Source organism: Sinohyriopsis cumingii, chromosome 1 (genome assembly GCF_028554795.1).
Source record: "Sinohyriopsis cumingii isolate HCF-2022 chromosome 1, ASM2855479v2, whole genome shotgun sequence".
Lineage (NCBI taxonomy): Eukaryota > Metazoa > Mollusca > Bivalvia > Unionida > Unionidae > Sinohyriopsis > Sinohyriopsis cumingii.
The window spans coordinates 112,997,967-113,017,499 of NC_142961.1; the positions used below are offsets into that span (position 1 = coordinate 112,997,967).

The 19,533-nt window shown below is 41.1% G+C and overlaps 1 long non-coding RNA gene across 1 annotated transcript in view; it reads left to right on the forward strand.

Annotated features, from left to right (window-relative positions):
- The window catches only part of LOC149807639 (uncharacterized), a 60,347-nt gene that overhangs the window by 788 nt on the left and 40,026 nt on the right, over positions 1–19,533 (forward strand). The window lies entirely within an intron of this gene.

The window sequence follows — 19,533 nt, forward strand, 5'->3', positions numbered from 1 at the left end:
CATGTACCATTAGTGCATATGCCCTGACTATTGTCCGTTTCAACAGTGGATGAAAATTTATTTAGTAGAATCGCCAACCTATTGTTGACACATCTTAGCCCCATCCCAGCACATAGAGCTGGTTAGAACTTAGAAGTGACACCCTGATTAAATATAAAAGTGTATTTAGTGTGGGTTGACCCTGTCCTCCCATAATACATCTGTATATGTGCATTGTATAAAACAATAATGTCAATTATAAATTTTGCAGGGTTAATTTCTTTTTTATCATCATATTTGTAAGTTTTTTTTAAATCCCATGAAGCCAAAATCTTATGTACTTTCCGACCTCCATTAGGACTTTTAGAGATCCGAGTTCCATAAGTTTGGACTTCCGATTTAGGGTCGTACTATTGTCCCAACGACATGTTAATGTCATGGGCCAATTTCCTCCACCTTTTTTCCTTTTATTATGTTTTTTATTTAGTTGACTTTGCCAGAGTAATTTAGTCCCATTTATTATTATTTTATTATCTTGTTCTCCTTTCTCTTTTTTTTATTATTATATATGTTTATTTTTTCCACGTATGTATTTTTTATATTGGCTTATCTATATCAAATGGTTCCAGTCTTTTCTTAAGTAAGTATATAAGAATAATAAGTGTGTATATATGTTTGTATGTTTGTATGTGGTGTAGGGGGTTTTATAGTATGCCATAGCATACTGTATATTATTGGATTTTTTAAAGGGTGAGGGTTTTTTTATAGTTCAAAACATTGGCACATTTTAGTGCGTATATCTTTGTGACGTTCTGTCGTATTGGGGTGGGGTTCTCCCAATATAATTTAATTAAATTAAATTGAAAGTTCCACCCTGGCTCGTTAGGTTAGAAAGTTAAATTAGTGATGATGTAGATTTACAGCTCTGAGCCCCCAGTCAGCAATGCCGACGGTTAAATTATAGAGAACACGAAGACGAAATTCAATCAATAACAATTTAATAAATGTGATAATTTAAAAACGATAACTTCCAGTCACTCGTCTTTCCCTCGACCAAGTGACAGCCTAATTCATCCCGTGATTTACAGTGCGAGTTCGATTTTCCCCCTGTCCTTGCATCTACTCATCTATTTCTTCCCGCTGATTCTTCCTTCTTTCCGTTCCTCTAACTCCTTCTTTGTCTCTGTTTCCTCTCTACTATCTCCTCCAGCTTCGCTCCAGACTTCAACTTCTCCTTTCTTCTCCTTTCCCTCTCTATTATCTCCTCCAATTCCGCTCCCAGACTTCAACTTCACCTTCTTCTCCTTTCTTCTCCTTTCCTCCGTCTCTCTATCCGAGACTACAGGACCAAACTATAACTGGTCTGTCCCTCAAAGCTTCCTGTGAAAAACCACAAGGCGTTAATAAATGTTTTATCGAACCTTACCTCACACTATAACGACAATTAACCATCAGATAGCTGTCACTGTTTCGGCCACGCATGCATACACATCGAAATTCCCACACACTTCTTGCAGGGTAAACAATGGCGTAATAACACAGTATCAGCGAATTGTTATACAGACATCAATACATTGCGTCACGTCAGTATATACACATATATATTTAATTTCATCGTATTACAATCTGACAAAATCAGACGCATGTCTGTACATTATAAATATTCAACAATGGCAAAATCTATAATCATATGAACATATGTGTTAGTCTACTATAAAATACCCACATAGTAAATTACAATATTAACTCTTACGACGGCTAGCAAGTTATATAATTCTTTACAAATATCAACTCATTTCTTCAAAATATGCAAACATATTAACAAAACAAAGTAATTCTTCGTACTGCGATTCTAGTACTAATAAAGTATACATACGACCTACAATTAAAATGCAGTCGCATTCCACAAAGACCAAACAAATATCTACTGACCTTTTGAAGCTTTCTGTACTTAGAATTTCCCGCTCTAAGATTTTCCCGCCAATAACGAATGGCTATTCGGAGTTACGCTAACCTCTTCTCTGGGTAATTTCTCTCAGCGAACTAACTTTTGCCGGAAAACGCAGGGATATCATTCTATCCAAATCAAGGTCTCCCCCCATCTCGATTCTGATTGGGTGGCGCTGTGCCCCTGTCCAATCGTCTTAGCGGCCAGTTCAACCTGTCTGTCTGTTTGCAGGGGAAAGAAGTTAGGACACTCCCACTTCTTCATGCAATTTCTTTTGATCTGGGAACATTTCGACACCTAGGTGATAATTGGCTATCGGGCGCCTCGCAACTCCGATGTCCGGTTTTTCGATTCTAGCCACAACAGTCTTACGTAACGGATTAGTGCTAGCCTTCGGCAATGTTCGACATCAAACAATGACCCGTCAGAATTACCTTGATTATACATGTTTCAAACTGGCTACTCTGGGTCGGGGTAAACATGACACCCCCCCCACGCTTGAGAATAAAATCGGGATTTTATTCCCTCAAAATTACTTCAAATGCAATGGTATTAATACACTAAATAAAGAACAAAATCATCGCGACACTACACACTGAGTGCGAACATGAATATATATATATATATATATATATATATATATATATATATATATATATATATATATATATATATATATATATACACAGCGATCTATACCATTCCAGCGCTCCTGCTCATGAAATCGGCGCCTACGTTCTCAGTTCCTTTCACGTACCTGATCTGCATCTGGTATTGCTGTAAGAACAGCGACCATCGCATCAATCGTCCATTCGACAATTTCGGCTGCGCGAGATACGCGAGTGGTTGGTGGTCGGTCTCCAATATGAACTTCCGCCCGTATAAGTACCGCTCGAACCGTGATATACCGAACACGATTCCGAGGCATTCTCTCTCCGATACGGAGTAGTTCTTCTCGGCAGCTGACAACTTCCGACTGCCGTACGCGACAGGAAAAAGCGTCTCATCGTATGCCTGTAGTAGTACTGCTCCCAGTCCCGTGTCACATGCGTCGGTGCGAAGAACGAAGTCTTTTGCCAGATCCGGTAGACGGACAACTGCGTCGGATGTAAATCTATCCTTCAGCGTTTGGAAAGCATGCTCACACGCATCTGTCCAAATAACCTTAGTCGGGACACGTTTCTTGGTTAGGTCAGACAACGGTCCCGCAATCCCGCTGAAATTGGCCACATACCTCCGGTAATACCCGGCCAATCCCAGAAATGACCTCACCTCAGTTTTCGTGGTGGGCCGTGCGGCGTTTCTCAGCTGCTCCACCTTCGACTTCTCTGGGGACAGCGTACCTTGGCTCAGGGTATGTCCCAAATAGTCCAATGTCCGGAACCCTAGGTGACATTTGGAAGGACGAGCTGTCAATCCCGCCTGACGCAGCCGCTCCAAAACGTCAGCTAACAGAGTGAGGTGTTCACCCCACGTCGCTGTGGCTAACAAGAGGTCATCCATGAAAATGTGGACACCCCTATCGCGCAAGGGTTCCAACAACTTCCGCATCATCCTAGTAAAGACGCTGGGCGCGTTCTGTACCCCGAACGGCATGACCAACCATTGGTAGGTCCCGTCGGGAGTAGCAAAAGCTAGCTTTGCCCTATCCTCCTCCCTTACCGGAATTTGCCAATAGCCCTTGGACAAATCCATCTTGGAGAAATATTTCGCTTTCGAGACAGAAGCGAAAATATGTTCCGGGTCAGGTAGCATTTCGACTTGAAATTCTGTCACCTGATTTAACTTCCGGTAGTCGACACAAAACCGATGGGTGCCGTCCTTCTTCTGCACTAGGACTACCGGAGAGCTGTACGGAGAGTCGGCGGGTTCGATCACTTCCAGAGCAATCATCTGCTCGATCTCCTCCCTTACGACTTATCGTTTTGCATGGGGCAAGGGGTAGGGTTTCCGCTGGACTGGCCGGTTATCCACCAGCTTTAACCCGAACTCGACAAGCGACGTTCTCCCGGGTATTTCCGTAAGCACATCGGAATACCCGGCCAGCAACGTATCAATCTCTTCCCGCTGTACCGCAGTCAACATGGGGTTGCACTCCACATCCGAGGGTGTCTCAGCCCTCGTTAACGGACAGCTCGGAACAGTGTTGGCACCTTCCGTATCGCCTTCGGCGTCCTCGGTGACTATCGTGGCGATAACAAAATCGCTGGCGGTCTCTTTTTCCCGGTATCTCTTAAGGAGATTGGCATGGTACAATTTCTCCTTCGTTGGTAGCCGTATCCGATATGTTTGACCTCCGACCTTCTCGGTGACAACGTATGGACCCCTCCAGGAAACTTGCAACTTGTTGTGTTCTTTGGGCAGCAGTAACAACACCTTGTCCCCTACTTCAAACTGGCGTGGTTTTGCGCGCTTGTTGTAATTCTTCGCCTGACGCGTCTTCGCTCGCTTGAGGTTCTCCTGTGCGAGGGAACAAACTTCCTTCAGTTTGTTGCGCAAGCCCGCAACGTATTGGTAGGTGGTGCGTACCTCCTCCACAGCGTGATCGTCCGTCCACAGTTGTCTCAGTATGGCGATTGGGCCGCGTACGGTCCTCCCGTACAGGAGTTCAAAGGGAGAGAACCCTAAACTCGCTTGAGGTACTTCCCGGTAGGCGAAAAGCATTGCAGGAATATACCGATCCCAATCCTTGGGGTGGCCTTCGCACAGCTTCTTGAGGGTGTTCTTTAGAGTCCCTTTCAACCGTTCGACCAGTCGGTTACATTGAGGGTGATACGGTGTAGTCGTGAGGTGCTTAATTGACATCAGTCGGTTTACCTCTGCCATCACGCGACTCATAAATTGTGTCCCTTGGTCGGTCAGGATCTCGTCGGGCACTCCAACTCTTGACCAAATCCCAAACAGCGCTTCCGCGACGGTTTCCGAATCAATATTACGCAGCGCAACGGCCTCCGGATAGCGTGTAGCGTAATCTACGACCGTTAAGATATACCGATTTCCTTGCGACGACACGGGTTTTATCGGTCCGATCAAGTCCATCGCGACGCGTCTAAACGGTTCATCGATAAGGGGTGTACTCCCCAAGGGGACGGGTCGATGAGCCGTTTTCGCTGCCATTCTCTGACACTTGTCACAGGAGAGACAGAACCGTTTGACGTCTCCCTGGACCCCTGGCCAGTAGAATCCTTTGACAAGACGGTCACGCGTCTTGGCAATTCCCATGTGTCCACCCATGAGACTCTCGTGCGCGAGTTTCAACACTTCCCCTCGCTTCTCTTTTGGTACGACGACTTGCTTAAAGTGTTCGTTACCATTCCTGGCGTAGCGATACAAGATCCCCTTCTTGTATGCGAACTTCACCCCGCCATTCGGAGTTTCGCTCTCCGTCCCTGCTGCAGCGTGTTGGTGCAACTGCGCCAGAGTTGCGTCTTCCTGTTGCAGCTTCCTCAGCTCGGCCGGAAGAACGTTACTCACCGGTGTCGATGTAACTTCCACCGGCTTCGCTTTCGTCTGTCGACTCTTGGACCTGGTTTCCACAGCACTCACCGGCATCGGTGTGCAGGTTTCGGGGTTCGGTTGTGGCAACACATAACAACATCCCAGTATGACGTCATGCGACAAACCATCCAAGCATGCAGCTTCAATTTTCCCCTTCACGTACGGTGAATCGAGGTCAATGACAGCCACTGGCAATGAGTCACGCGCGCTGTTCGCGTACTGAACTTCGATTACCTCCCCTGTGTAATCCTCGGGCTTTACGTACTTCTTGTCCATAAGGGCTGGGACGCTACGCCCAGTGTCATACAAGATGGTGGCACCTTCTCCGTTGACAGTAGCAGACGCGAGGTTGGCTGGGTTACAGCTTGCCTCCGGCTCGCGCTCCTTCCTAGCGACGGCATTCACCTGGGTCTGCCTGCCCTTGGGACAGTCCCTGGCAATATGCCCCGGGCGCTTGCAGTTGTAACACGTCGGCGGCCCTCGCCGACCTGCAAGTCCCGCTTTCGTGGGTGAGGCCTGTCCAGGTCTATGGTTGGCATCCCTACCTGTAGATCCCCCTCCGACCCTCCCGTCGCCCTGACGGTTACGGACAGCCGGCTCTACCTCAACCACACGGCGCGACTCAGTGGGTCGGGGTCGATCCGCACCCCCGGAATCTCCACTTTTCGAGTGTGCCTGCTCGTATCGCTCCGCCATGCTAGCGATCTCTTCGAGCGTCCGGTGCTCTCTCTCTGCTAGAAAGACTGTCAACTCGCGACGGTAAGTACTCAGGACATGTTCCTAGAGTATAACCTCGCGTAGCCCGTCGTACGATCGTTCGACTTCGGCCATCTTCATCCACTTCTCAAATAACCCTCGAACACGGGTGTGGAATTGCGAGTGGGCCTCCGTTGCCTTTTTCGCCGAGTCCCGAAAAAGTTTACGATATGTTTCGGCGGTCAGCCGATAATGGCAGAGAAGGGCCTTTTTGAGCGCATTGTAGTCGTCGGCATCGTCTGCAGCTAAGCCGTGGTAGACTTCACGAGCTGCACCTTGCAAAAAAGCTGAGACATTAATCGCCCAATGTTGTTCAGGAATTTTATGAGCGTGAGCGAGTTTCTCAAACTGAACAAGAAAATCGTCGATAGACTCCTCCTTATCGCTGAACCGCGGCATACTTATCTGGACCATTCGGTGGTCGATGAAAGGTCGTCCGGTCCCTCCAGAACTTGTGCTGGCGTCGTCCCTATCATTGTCCCTAGCCGCTAACCTGACCTTCTCCATTTCAAGAGTATGAGCGAACTCTCGTTCCTTTGTGGCCGCTGATATCCTGGCCAGCTCTTTCTGTGTTTCTCTTTCGGCAGCTATCCGGGCCAGCTCCAGCTCTTTCTGGGTTTCTCGGTCCGCTGCTATCTTGGCCAACTCCAGCTCTCTGTCCACGGCTATCTTGGCCAGCTCTTGCTCTCGGTCCGCCGCCATCTTAGGCAGCGCCTTCTCCGCTGCTTTTTCTGCCTTCCATTCCTTGATTCTTTCTTCAATAAATGCTGCCAGGCGATCTCCCTCGTAGCCGAGATCTTCCGAACCCATGGCACGGTACTCCTTGATCATTTGCCTTTCTGTAGCCATATTGTTATACTAATAGGAAGTGATACCTTGTCTCGACCTTACTAACAATGGACAGATATTACAAGTTCTCAGCCAAATACTTACCTGTCGACAGCAACTAATTTCGTTCAGGTAAGATATTTGCTCGATATTTGCTTCACAATTACTGCAAGTAATTAAAGATCTACCAAACATGCAAATATCAAATATAACAAACACAAGATGAGAAAATCATAAAAATTCAAAATACACAGGATGGAAAATATCTCACACTGTTCACTAATACTTCCTAACAAATAAACTTTATGTCGTAAAATAATATTTATGTCTAATTCAAATCCCGGACGGAGCGCCCACTGTGACGTTCTGTCGTATTGGGGTGGGGTTCTCCCAATATAATTTAATTAAATTAAATTGAAAGTTCCACCCTGGCTCGTTAGGTTAGGAAGTTAAATTAGTGATGATGTAGATTTACAGCTCTGAGCCCCCAGACAGCAATGCCGACGGTTAAATTATAGAGAACACGAAGATGAAATTCAATCAATAACAGTTTAATAAATTTGATAATTTAAAAACGATAACTTCCAATCACTCGTCTTTCCCTCGACCAAGTGACAGCCTAATTCATCCCGTGATTTACAGTGTGAGTTCGATTTTCCCCCTGTCCTTGCATCTACTCATCTATTTCTTCCCGCTGATTCTTCCTTCTTTCCGTTCCTCTAACTCCTTCTTTGTCTCTGTTTCCTCTCTACTATCTCCTCCAGCTTCGCTCCAGACTTCAACTTCTCCTTTCTTCTCCTTTCCCTCTCTATTATCTCCTCCAATTCCGCTCCCAGACTTCAACTTCACCTTCTTCTCCTTTCTTCTCCTTTCCTCCGTCTCTCTATCCGAGACTACAGGACCAAACTATAACTGGTCTGTCCCTCAACGCTTCCTGTGAAAAACCACAAGGCGTTAACAAATGTTTTATCGAACCTCACCTCACACTATAACGACAATTAACCATCAGATAGCTGTCACTGTTTCGGCCACGCATGCATACACATCGAAATTCCCACACACTTCTTGCAGGGTAAACAATGGCGTAATAACACAGTATCAGCGAATTGTTATACAGACATCAATACATTGCGTCACGTCAGTATATACACATATATATTTAATCTCATCGTATTACAATCTGACAAAATCAGACGCATGTCTGTACATTACAAATATTCAACAATGGCAAAATCTATAATCATATGAACATATGTGTTAGTCTACTATAAAATACCCACATAGTAAATTACAATATTAACTCTTACGACGGCTAGCAAGTTATATAATTCTTTACAAATATCAACTCATTTCTTCAAAATATGCAAACATATTAACAAAGCAAAGTAATTCTTCGTACTACGATTCTAGTACTAATAAAGTATACATACGACCTACAATTAAAATGCAGTCGCATTCCACAAAGACCGAACAAATATCTACTGACCTTTTGAAGCTTTCTGTACTTAGAATTTCCCGCTCTAAGATTTTCCCGCCAATAACGAATGGCTATTCGGAGTTACGCTAACCTCTTCTCTGGGTAATTTCTCTCAGCGAACTAACTTTTGCCGGAAAACGCAGGGATATCATTCTACCCAAATCAAGGTCTCCCCCCATCTCGATTCTGATTGGGTGGCGCTGTGCCCCTGTCCAATCGTCTTAGCGGCCAGTTCAACCTGTCTGTCTGTTTGCAGGGGAAAGAAGTTAGGACACTCCCACTTCTTCATGCAATTTCTTTTGATCTGGGAACATTTCGACACCTAGGTGATAATTGGCTATCGGGCGCCTCGCAACTCCGATGTCCGGTTTTTCGATTCTAGCCACAACAGTCTTACGTAACGGATTAGTGCTAGCCTTCGGCAATGTTCGACATCAAACAATGACCCGTCAGAATTACCTTGATTATACATGTTTCAAACTGGCTACTCTGGGTCGGGGTAAACATGACAATCTTAATTCCGGGTAATTCGATCCTTCCCCGTTTGTCAAACAGGGAGTTGAGATGTATTAAGTTTTGATTGATGTACCGTAGTACTTTGTACTTCTAATCGTTATGCATATGTTATGTAGTATTACATATTCATTAGGTTCCTATTTCGGTTGAGTCAAATTGTTTACGTTCGTAGAACGTATATACATGTGATAGGTCTTAGTATGTTAAATGCATTCAATTGTGTATTATTTTCCTCAAGAACGGATTTCAGTGTATACCACTGGGAAAATTTTCCTTCGGACCCATCTTGATGGAATGACCCGTGAGCAAAATTGCCGCATGGCGCGACAGATCAATTTAGAGTTGAATCGAGCGTTTTCTGCCAACAAACAGCGGGATTCTCTGTAATGGAATAATTGGTTCTCGAATCTATGTCCAGATGGAAAAGTCCGTCTGAGTCCGTCTGGACGTCGCTGGTATTACATCAGGCTTCTTCATTTATATGGAGACGTTTTAGTGAGTTGAATTTGGAATAAGATGGTTATACAACTGTGGCAGAGATTCCATCATCAGAAACTTTAATAAACGTCTGAGATGAACTCTCTGTCGCATTCATTGTTCATCTATTTTAATTACTTTCCAAATTTGAAAGTTCTATTAAACTGTGATATCTCATTATCAAGTTATAATTTTAAGGTTAAATCAATAGTATCTTAATGGAAATTTCCATTATTTTTGGTTATATTCAGTTTTATTGTATTAATTATAAGGAAGAGGGTAGCGGATGAAAACCCTTTCGGGTATCATTTCTCGTATGATTTTCCATCCCACGCCTCGTCTTTATTTATATATAAATCTTCAAGTCACAATGGTCTAAAATTAAATCATTTGTATTTATGTATTTAAAATATAAGGGAGGGGGAGCAGTTATGAGTCCCTTTCGGGTGTCACTTATATGATCTCTCATATGGCATCCCACCCTTATTTATAATTTGAAATTTGAAATTAAGTTAAATTACAGGAAAATGTTTTCCATTTTTTATAGCAGAGGGATCTCTGCAGGCCCCTTTTGGGGATCATGATGATCTCCTGTTTTGATCCCTCTACTAGATTCTTCATATAAGATGATAAATTGAAATTTTGTATTCAATCATATTTGTTTTGCTTGAGTTGGATGTGGAGGAGTCCTGAGGGGTCTTGTTAAAGAATCAGATATGATCTGTCCCCCTTGGAGCCCCGCCACAGCTTTTTATAATGTAGGTCAAATCCTTTTGTACTGGTCAATGAAGCTACAACGGCGGACAGACTTATCCGCAGTCGTAGTATCCTTCATGTATGTTAGAAGAGAATGTCTGTTTGTTTCTCATTATAGAGCGGTCACGTGGTAGCCACATGGTTTTATAATACTAATTCCGTGTTTGCAAACAAACACCTTCTCTCTCTCCTGGTGTGTTTTCACTAGCCTATAGGCTCTCCAGGAGGAAAATTTCTTATTGTAAAAGATGAATTGAAGTTAATATCACTGGTCAACAGTGAAATCATTACTGACTTGAAAAGGCCCTAATCTGTAGTATTTTGGTGTGCCGAACACGAATATAACCGTGAAAAATTTGTATTGGCTCTCGTTTTGAAGATATTCATATACCTCATTTTCTATGTTTCACTGTGTAAATTTCTCCAGTAGGACTGCAGCAACATCCGGAATAATGATGTAACATTGCATAATACCATCATGCTCACATCATCCACAGTTGATTGCATCATTTTCTGATGCAATGCAATACTAATGCCATGCGGCTGCTGAAGTAAGTTGACGTCAGCAGTGTACTATACATGTGTAGGCCTATTATACTAATGCCAGGCGGCTGCTGAAGCTGACGTAAGCAGTGTACTATATAAAGCCCAATCAGATAGGTTCAGCATTTAAAATATTTTAGACGTTGTGCGAGACAGTTCAAGCTACTGTTACATAAAACTTATTATTTTATCCATTTACGTACAATAAAGAACAGTAATGCCTCGAAAGTGTGTTAATACCGCGGACAATTTTTGCTATATTTGTGGGGAAGTGACATTTGCCAACCAGAAGAAAAGTATCAATTCTCAAGTGAAGAAGGCATATCATCTTTACTTCGGATGCAAGGTTGGTGACCAAGACAAGCCTTGGGCTCCGCATATATGCTGTGCTACATGTACAACACAGCTTTCACAGTGGTTGAATTGCAAAAGGTCATCAATGCCGTTTGCAGTCCCAATGGTGTGGAGAGAGCCAAGCAACCACCTAAATGACTGTTACTTCTGCTTGGTTCCTCCTCTTTCCGGCGGAATAACGAAGCGAAAGAAGTCGAGAATAGTCTACCCAAACATTCCGTCTGCATTGAGACCAGTTCCACATGGTGAGGGACTTCCTATTCCAGAACCTCCAGCAGAATATTCTCTTGATTCATCTGACGAAGACAAAGGTGAGTCGACCTGTTCTTCTCCTGGTCCATCAGCATGCAGTGATCCAGATTTTCACTGTGGTGCATCATCAACCCCACACAGAATAACACAGGAAGAACTAAATGACCTGATTCGTGATTTGGACTTATCAAAGAACAAGGCAGAATTGCTAGGATCAAGACTCCAACAATGGAATCTTCTAGAAGAAGATGTCACAATTACTGCATATCGAAAGCGCCACCAGCAATTGGAGCCTTTCTTCAGAAAGGAAAGTAATCTGATATTCTGTTCCGATATTGAGGGCCTCATGAATGCTTTAAAAATCACTCATGACCCACAAGAATGGAGACTATTTGTGGACTCTTCGAAACTGAGTCTCAAGGCTGTGCTTTTGCACAATGGAAACATTCTTCCATCTATTCCAGTAGCGTATGCTGTCCACATGAAAGAGACATACGATAACTTAAGGCAGCTACTGAATTCCATTGAGTATAACAAGTACAGCTGGCACCTCTGTGGTGATTTGAAGGTAGTTGCCCTTTTAATGGGACTGCAGCAAGGATATACAAAATACATGTGTTTCTTATGCGAGTGGGATAGCCGAGCAAGGGAAATGCACTACATGAGGAAGGAATGGACTCACAGGCAGAATGTAGCCATTGGAGAGAAGAATATCCAACACCCAGCTCTGGTTGAGGCTCAGAAAATCTTGCTACCACCCCTTCACATCAAACTAGGTTTGATGAAGAACTTCGTGAAAGCCATTGACCGGACTTTGCCAGCATTCCGATACCTGCATGAAAAATTCCCTCGACTCAGCGAAGCAAAGATTAAAGAGGGAGTTTTTGTGGGTCCTCAGATTCGAGAGCTTTTCAAAGATGACCGGTTCAACAACTTGCTGGAAGGTGACGCGAAACAAGCATGGAATGCTTTTCGCCTAGTTTCTACAAACTTCCTCGGAAATGTTAGGGCAGAAAACTATAAGGAACTAGTAGAAGACATGATGAAGTATAAGAAACTTGGCTGCAATATGTCTCTAAAGATTCACTTCCTTCATTCCCATTTGGATTTCTTTCCTAGCAACTGTGGTATTGTTAGTGATGAACACGGCGAACGTTTTCACCAAGATATCGCAACAATGGAACAAAGATACCAGGGAAAATGGTCCACTACAATGCTGGCTGACTACTGCTGGACACTCCTCAGAGATGCTCCCGAACAGCTGTACAAGAGACAGGCGAAGAAATCTAAGATGTAGTCAATGACTTGATTTTTTATAGGTAGGCTGTTACAGTTGACCTTTTACTATTGGAATGCATTTCGTTATGTAAACATTAATTTCTTGCAGATTACAAAAAAACTAGAGCCAATTTTGCAATTTGACTGTCATATTCGTGTTCAGCACATAAAAATTGATAAGAATTGACTAATTTTATTTTAGTAACATGACTTTTGTAAAAATTTGTTGTCCAGTGTATCTGGTGTGTTTAACTAGCCAATTGGCTTTCCAGATATTATTCAGCTTCAGTGCTCCATATTTTACTATTTCTTTCATTAATTGCATAGTAAATGAAATTAATAACTATTTGGTATGTTTTTTTAATCATTAATATATGTTGCATATAGTAAGTTTAGTGGATTGAAAATACCTAAATTGTTGGTTATTTGATTTATTACTTCAATTCTCTCATTATTTAAATGTATACATTCTAATATTATGTGTTCTTTCCTATCCGTAGCAGTATTACATAATAAACATTTAGGTAAAGAGTGGATTATGTTTCTTCTATATGCGTGTTCTTGTGTCCACCATGCATTATGGAGATATAGATAAATATTACCATATTTATTTGGTTCTTTTATTTCCACACTTTAAGCCAATCTACATTAGGTACTTGAATTTCTATTTTATTAGGATCCGAATTTGTTATTTTGTTTATTTGTTTCTCTATTAATGGTTTGTCAAATATTTGCCACATATTTGCATGGTCTTTAAATTTCCTAATTGTCATATTAATTTTATATGTACATCTAGGTGGTGGTTTAATAGAAAAATTTAAATTTCTATTTTGTTGTAGTTTTATTTGTTTTCCGAACCAGTATATATATAGGCCCTGCCAATAAAAAAATGGTTGGGAATCTAACATGTTCAATCTTGAAATTATATTAGCTTGTTGTTTATTGACTAGATTTGTTAGATCTTGTCCACCTCGTTTGAGTTGTTTTGGCACCTTCTGGTATTTCTAGTCCCAGTTCTTTCTGTGGTTGGGTCGTAGTGATAGCTGGTGTTTGAGTCACTATATTATGTTCACATGGAAGTTGAGATTCCAGTGAAGTTAACGGTTGGATTGATAAATCCTGGAAGATGTTTTTAACAATCTTGGTACTAAGCTTATCCTTATTTAGGGTGTCAAGTTATTTTTTCTTTGACAAGTTTGCTCTAAGAGTGTTGGCTTTTCTTTTCTTGTTTTTTTTAGCAGGTGTTGCTAAGCTTGGTTGTGCATATTTTGTTTCTACAGCTGATGTAGTCTGTGTTATGTCATGTACTAGTTGTTTGGGTAAAGTTTCTTCAAGTTCCATTGTGTTAATTGTTGAATTTGTGAAGGTTTGTGTGTTTTCTAGAGTCTCTGTATCTGTATGTATAGGTGAGGTTGCTGGCGAGGTGGATGGTGTGCTGTTTCTAAGTAGGGGAGTGATCTCCATCTCCTCCTCCTCCGATTCTGTCTGTGTGTAATCTTCTGTGCCTGTTCCTTCTTGAGTGTTTGTTTGTTTTTTTCTCTGCACAGCTTGTGCGTATGTTGGTGTTGCATGTGTGTCACTTGTGCCTGGTTGATTAATTTTTTGTGGACATTTCCACATATTGTGTCCTGTTTGTTTACGGGTAGCACAAGGTCTGGTTAGGTGACAATTATAAAACCAAGTGGATACCGTTATTCCGTAAATTTTAAAGAATTCGGGTACTTGTGTCGCGTCCTTGGAGTCTATTTGGACAATAATTTTTCCGTTTGTAAGTTCCGGAAAAGCTTTGTATGTGTCCCTTTTGATGTTATTGGCTTTAATTGTTAGCCTTTGTTCGAATCCCTCCTTGCAAACCTCCAGAGGAATTTCATGCGGGAATTTGCTATGTGGATGTCGGTGTATTTCCTTTGTACGAATTTGGTAATTGGTGGGGGATCAATGATCTTCGCCACTTTGTCACATATAATAATATTCTTGTTTGGCAAGAGTTTCTCTTTGCCTTTCGGAAAGACAAGGAAAATCCCCATGCCAACATTTTGGAAACTCTCAATTTTGTCCTGTAGCCCTCTTGCTGCAAGAGCGGCTATTATTTGAACGTTGGTTGGTCGTTCATTTTGGTTGACCTCGGAGAGATCAATGGCCTGGACCCACGGGGCTCTATGTACTTTAATTAGTTTCCCTTTCTCCACATCTTCATGGGATGTTTTAAAGTATTGTGATAATATCTCTCCCTGAGGCGCAGCTTGGGTCATCATAAGGTTGAGATATTATAGCTAACAAGAATGTTTTAAAAATACATGTTGTCATGTTTACCCCGACCCAGAGTAGTCAGTTTGAAACATGTATAATCAAGGTAATTCTGACGGGTCATTGTTTGATGTCGAACATTGCCGAAGGCTAGCACTAATCCGTTACGTAAGACTGTTGTGGCTAGAATAGAAGAACCGGACATCGGAGTTGCGAAGTCACAGACAGCCAATTATCACCTAGGTGTCGAAATGTTTCCAAGATCAAAATAAATTGCCTGAAGAAGTGGGAGTGTCCTAACTTCTTTCCCCAGCAAACAGACAGACAGGTTGAACTGGCCGCTAAGACGATTGGACAGGGGCACAGCGCCACCCAATCAGAATCGAGATGGGGGGGAGACCTTGATTTAGGTAGAATGACATCCATGCGTTTTCCGGCAAAAGTTAGTTCGCTGAGAGAAATTACCCAGAGAAGAGGTTAGCGTAACTCCGAATAGCCATTCGTTATTGGCGGGAAAATCTTAGAGCGGGAAGGTCTAAGTACAGAAAGCTTCAAAGGTCAGTAGATATTTGTTCGGTCTTTGTGGAATGCGACTGCATTTTAATTGTAGGTCGTATGTATACTTTATTAGTACTAGAATCGTAGTACGAAGAATTACTTTGTTTTGTTAATATGTTTGCATATTTTGAAGAAATGACTTGATATTTGTAAAGAATTATATAGCTTGCCAGCCGTCGTAAGAGTTAATATTGTAATTTACTATGTGGGTATTTTATAGTAGACTAACACATATGTTCATATGATTATAGATTTTGCCATTGTTGAATATTTGTAATGTACAGACATGCGTCTGATTTTGTCAGATTGTAGTACGATGAGATTACATATATATGTGTATATACTGACGTGACGCAATGTATTGATGTCTGTATAACAATTCGCTGATACTGTGTTATTACGCCATTGTTTACCCTGCAAGAAGTGTGTGGGAATTTCGATGTGTATGCATGCGTGGCCGAAACAGTGACAGCTATCTGATGGTTAATTGTCGTTATAGTGTGAGGTGAGGTTCGATAAAACATTTGTTAACGCCTTGTGGTTTTTCACAGGAAGCTTTGAGGGACAGACCAGTTATAGTTTGGTCCCGTAGTCTCAGATAGAGAGGCGGAGGAAAAGAGAAGAAAGGAGAGAACTCAGGACAAGTTGAAGTCTAGGAGCGAATTGGAGGAGGAGATAGTAGAGACGGAGGAAAGGAGAAGAAAGGTGAGAAGTCAGGAGAAGTTGAAGTCTGGGAGCGAAATTGTAGGAGGAGATAGTAGAGAGGAAACAGAGACAAAGAAGGAGTTAGAGGAGCGGAAAGAAGGAAGAATCAGCGGGAAGAAATAGATGAGTAGATGCAAGGACATGTGGAAAATCGAACTCACACTGTAAATCACGGGATGAATTAGGCTGTCACTTGGTCGAGGGAAAGACGAGTGATTGGGAGTTATCGTTTTTAAATTATCACATTTATTAAATTGTTATTGGTTGAATTTCATCTTCTTGTTCTTTATAATTTAACCGTCGGCATTGCTGACTGGGGGCTCAGAGCTGTAAATCTGCATCATCACTAATTTAACTTCCTAACCTAACGAGCCAGGGTGGAACTTTCAATTTAATTTAATTAAATTATATTGGGAGAACCCCACCCCAATACGACAGAACGTCACACATGTATTTTTATTTCAAATGGTACCGAATTACTTGTAAGCGTGTACAAATTACTGGCGCAAAAATTTAGCGCGAAAAGGTATAATACAATGCGAAATTAAAGTGAAACAAATGTTAAGCGTGCATAAATTATAACAATGTTATGAAAAATGTAGTGAAGTTGTAAATTGTAATGAAAATTGTGATCATTATGAGAGAGATACCTCTCCTTTGAAGTTCCACTGTCCGGTGCTAAACCCTTTCCTCCTTTTCCACGTCCAACCCCTTGCTCGGCCAATGTATTATACCCAAGGCCTCTATGAATGCGGTCGTCAAACCATAATGAAACCTGAATTATACATATTCTGTTATCAACTAATGATTTGGCCTTTTACTACACAATGAAGCATATGAATTCAAGAACCTTACGATTGAGTTGCTTTGCATGGTTTGTACTATAAAAAAGTAATATAATCTGATTTACCTCTCATTTCCCGTCAGTCGTTGAGACAGTGTCCGTGCATCAATATCCTAACCTCTTCCTCCACATAGTTTAATTACAACAAGCATTAACAAAATGTTACAAAGTGTTACATAAAGATCCGTCGCGATTTTAGGGCTGCCCACTTGTTGAATGCAGTTTCAAAGTTTCACCGTTTGTGCACATGTATGACTGTTGTTACCCGTAAAATGCACAAATGTTACTTACCCCGCCTGGATTCATGTTTGGTGACACACTCCTTCAAAATATCACAGCCAGTTGTAAATGAATAGACGAACTTTGCCTTGATACATACATCACAGAACATCTGTTTTAACTTTTTATCATATCTCAGCCACGGACGCCCAAGTTTCCAACTGTCTAGAAATTTTCGTGAATTTGTGCCCCGTTCATCATAATGTGGTGTTGCACTTGAAGCACTACATGTAGATGATGTTGGACTGCAAGGTTTATCATCGGGTTCAGTGACTGTATTGTCTGATGAATTTGCATTAAATCCAAACGCTGTTAATGTTTGTAACTTAGGATGAGATGATGAACACGCAACGTCTAACTTCCGTTTGCTCATGATAATGTTGCACTGGCGACAGATATAATTGTGATTGAGATTTTTTCCATTTGCTTTGTATTTATACACAGTAGTCGGTACTTCAAAGGTTATCAGTTTTCTATGAAGGTTCAGCAAAACTATTGTATTGGTATATATAAAAAAAACGACAGAAGGATTAGCCATTAAATTAATTGTATCTGTTCTATTCGCGTCTTCAGACGTCGGTCAGTTGTAGGTATAGTTCGGTAGCATGATTGACTGTATCACAGCATACAGTACTCAGCCCAGATGTCAGCAGATTATGATGTAGCAATGCACTGTAAAGATGGGGTTGTCAATACGAACAAAGGATCGTTTGTGTAACAGATTGATTCCAGTACATTGCTTAGTCAAGTTTGTGGCTTCCTTTCGTTCTCCCTTTTAATTTTTCCAGTCCAAATCCATGATTGTATGTACAAATTAAATAACCAAAAAGTCTGTCGCCAAAAAAATCGCCAGATGGGATATTTTTGTCGCCAATAAGGAAAAAAATAGCAATTTGCGACATTGGCGAAGCCCAGGACAATCCCTGCCTGTACAGGGCATCTTATAGAAATAAGAGACAAGGGAGATTCAGAACATGGGAGAAATGAATCCAATACGTGAAGGTAGGACTTATATTCAAAGGAGTAAATAAAGCTGTCATTTTTAAGTACTTTTTATTTTTTTTGCGTTTTTTTTTAATACAGAACAAAAGCATGAATGTTCAAATTGCACATCCATGAGAAGAGTTTGCTTATAGTCGGTGCTTTTCATTTCTTAACAAAAAGAGAAATCAGAAGTGGCAAAATAATATAGAGTATAAGCCATACACACTAATAAGATATACTTTTTGTGGAAGGTTCAGTCTTTATAAGCATATTTTCCCTTTCCGTACAGATTCAGAGAAGTTCCCACCCCTTATTTTTTAAAGGTGAGAGTAGCACATATAATCAAAATTGCTGATTAAATGATGATTACAGTTCAAGATTGGTTTATTCTTATGTGAGAGTCTTTTGTATTGAGTTATTTTTTCTGCATAATTTGTTTACCTTCATTTTCTTCTTGATATGTTCTCTTTGATATGATGTTTGCTACCTGTATGTATCAGTCTACACTTCTGTTTATTTTGTGGAGTGCAACCCATGTTTTTGGTCATCTTTTTTGTACATGAAATTGATTTTGTTTCCTTGAGTAAAAATGCCCTACTTTGACTTATCATTGACCATCTTGGTTTGATAACATTTTGGATAGTGAATCCAACCTCTCAACACAACATCATGCAAACCATAAGGTATGAAATTTTAAGTCTTCTAGATTTCAAGTTATGTAAAACAAATTCAGGTGTGTACTGCTAATTTTCATGGAAGGCATTGCATACAATTCAGAACAAGGCATTTATACACTAATGATATAAATAGATAAATATTTGAATATAGTTACATTTAAGTGCCATTTGAAGCCTTATTCAATGCAGTAAACTGATATGTACTTTTCTTTGGATCCTATGGTAAGATTTAAGGGCTATATATATCTTTATATATACAATCGATTCAGATACGAATTACCTCCATTATAAACACTATGTTTAATTTTTGTTTAAAATGTCATAAATTTGGTTAATATCTCATCACCATATTTTTTTAATTCTTGTTTCTTATTTTCTGGTGTTTTTAGATTAATGTCTGCTTGTAGCAGGCAAAATTTTATTATATGTATATATTTTTTTCAGTATTTTTGTTTGCTATTGATAATAATGTACATTAATGCATGGCATTTTATTTTTTCAGTTACTTCAGAATGATTCAACTTGTTTTTACTTCAGTTTATGCTTGCTGTTTTGCAATGGCAGCTTTGCTTTATAA